Raw genomic sequence first — 2,573 nt, forward strand, 5'->3', positions numbered from 1 at the left:
GTTTTACAAATTTTTTACTTATTTACTGAGAACCGATTTTTATCATAAAATAGACCGGTTTGATGTTGCTTCCAAGTTAACCCCGGTCTAATCCACTAGTTTGATCGGTTCTAAGAATAAATTAAAAATACTATATAGACTTTCATGGCCATTACCTTAAAAATTTGTTGTGTCTTGTGGTAGATGAGATCAGTTATTTTATATTTTAAGTATATTCAAATTGATTATGTGAAATACAACCAAAAAAATTTATTCAGTGAAATTAATACTACTGTGCATACACAAGAATCTCTTCAGAACATTGTGTCTAGGAAAATGTTAACACCGGCAATATAATTCTAAGATCACAAATAGGAAGATTTGATCTGGTTATAGTAGCTTTCTGAAGATGTCACGTGGAAGAACCACGTTTGTGGGTCCCTATAATGCTGTGTTCCAGCTTCATCTCACACATAAGACATTTTCCATGTCCACTATTATTTAACACTATGGCTCCTGTTGTTTTTCCTTTCTTAGTCTTGGGCCTATTGGGCCAAATAGGCCCAATATTTTTGTTTCCATTTTCCTACTCTTTTTTCATGCAAAATTCAAATCTACCATTAAATTTCCTTAACTGCTAAGAATATTTTGCATCTGTAACGTCGGTTCTACGTGGAATGGGACCCATATTTCTAAAATTCAATAAAAATAAAGCTGAATGAACCAAGAATTTTGCAAGAATAAACTTCATTATCTGACATGTATTAGTGGGCCCAATTGTCAATGTTAGCTTGCTCACACCAACCAAACTTCCCCTCTTTGGAAAAAGAAAATTAAAAAAATTAATTTTTTACCGTTTATATTAGCAAAGTTAATTAAAGTGCGTAATTTGCTCCCTTTTATTCCATTATATGTAAATCAGTTGCGCTCTTCACGTGCATTTTGTTTTTAGATTCTAATTTGTGACTTCTTTTGTTAATTATTTTTAGTTCATGCAATGCATGTTGTTCAATAATTAAATATTCATATTAATACTAGTAATTATTTAATAAAGTTAGTAACGTATAACAATAGTTAATAAATAATAATAACTAATTAACAAAATATTTTAGTCATGCAACAATGAATTGTATTTGACAAACATTAAACAATTTTCAATTTCCATTTTCAGAATTTACTAATAAAAAAATGGTGTACAAGCAAAACAAACTAAAATATTAAACCGCTCACTTTGTGAAATTGTTTTTTATATTAAGTATCTTGGAATTTCCTTTGAAAAGGAATGTCACTTAAATACTCCTCAGTCATTTGTTTATGCAAAAAAAGACAAAGGTAGTAAATAGTTAAGGACAAAATGGTAATTGATGGGAAAAGTAGGGGTAGCTGTGAAAATTTGGAATCTGAAGTTGCCAACAAACACTAACGCTGGCAAATGGCAATAGTTGATTAATATAGACTTTCAATTATTTTTCTAATCTTTACTTTACTTCACTTTACTTTGCTAACAGTAATAAAGTTTTAGGACCATTTGATTTATGTTCATATTAATTAATATAGCATTAATTTTTATTAATTGTGATCTAAGCGGCTTTCAAACTCAGAAATAAAATAAAAAAATAAAAAAATGAGTACCTAACGCCGGAGAAGGCTCCTAGATTTGTTTGTTTTGTAAAATTTGCATAGAAGCGTTTAAACAAAATCGGCAAAAAACTTTACCAAAATCATCGATCGGTCTACACAGAGATCAGATATGACGATCAAATTCAAGAGAAATTATTTTGATTTCTTCAAACTTCACATAATAAACCAAAGAAAAAGAGTATAATCCGAGTTCAAAATTCATGAGTTAACCAATAATAGAACAATGATCAAAGAGTAGCTCAAAACTATAACAATTCATATCATCATATACAATTAATATCTGATCCGAGCAAATAATAAAAAACATGAAAAGATCAAGAACACATAAGAGTGTATGTTTGTTCATTCAATCAAGTAAGCATGATCAATGGCACAAATATACAGCAATCTAATTATGAATACAGAGAGAAAATAAAAAAGAAAGCAGAAAAGAGAAAAAGGAAAAAGCAGAGGAGTGTGCGAGAGAATTCTTGCCTGAGAGAATTGAAGAAACAAAAAGCTGAATTGCTTTGCTTGTTTTTTGCTTGCAGGAAACGTTTTAGTTTGCTTCTGTTTTCTGGAAAATAATAATAAAATAACAATTATTATTATTATTATAATTGGAGAAAATGCAAACAAATGGGGAAATGGAGTAGTGAGGAAGAAGAAGAAGGTGGTGATGATGGAAATTAGAGAGAGAGAGAGAGAGAGAGAGAGGTTTATAAGTTAGAAGAAGTGGTCGTCTTCTTTTACTTTAGAGGGGGGTGAGGGTGGCATTTGGGACCAATTTGGTGGGTCCTAATCAAATAGCAAATTAGCCAATAACTCATTTGGACTGCCCATGGTTTTACCTTATTGCCCACGGTTTTTTATTTATTTACATAACTAACCTTATCAAAATAATCATACCCAATCTATGATGCCCGGACGGACTTCACGAGATATGCCATTATATAAATTTTAAATTCTTATCC

At 30.5% G+C, this 2,573-nt stretch overlaps 1 protein-coding gene across 1 annotated transcript in view; it reads right to left on the reverse strand.

Annotated features, from left to right (window-relative positions):
* LOC107629577 (myosin-11) overlaps positions 1 to 2,346 on the reverse strand; it is an 8,735-nt gene extending 6,389 nt beyond the window's left edge. Inside the window, exon 1 of the mRNA XM_016332392.2 lies at positions 2,095 to 2,346. The gene's annotated coding sequence lies outside the window, so the exon portion shown is untranslated. The remainder of the gene's footprint in view (positions 1 to 2,094) is intronic.

Source organism: Arachis ipaensis, chromosome B03, assembly GCF_000816755.2.
Source record: "Arachis ipaensis cultivar K30076 chromosome B03, Araip1.1, whole genome shotgun sequence".
Classification (NCBI taxonomy): Eukaryota; Viridiplantae; Streptophyta; class Magnoliopsida; order Fabales; family Fabaceae; genus Arachis; species Arachis ipaensis.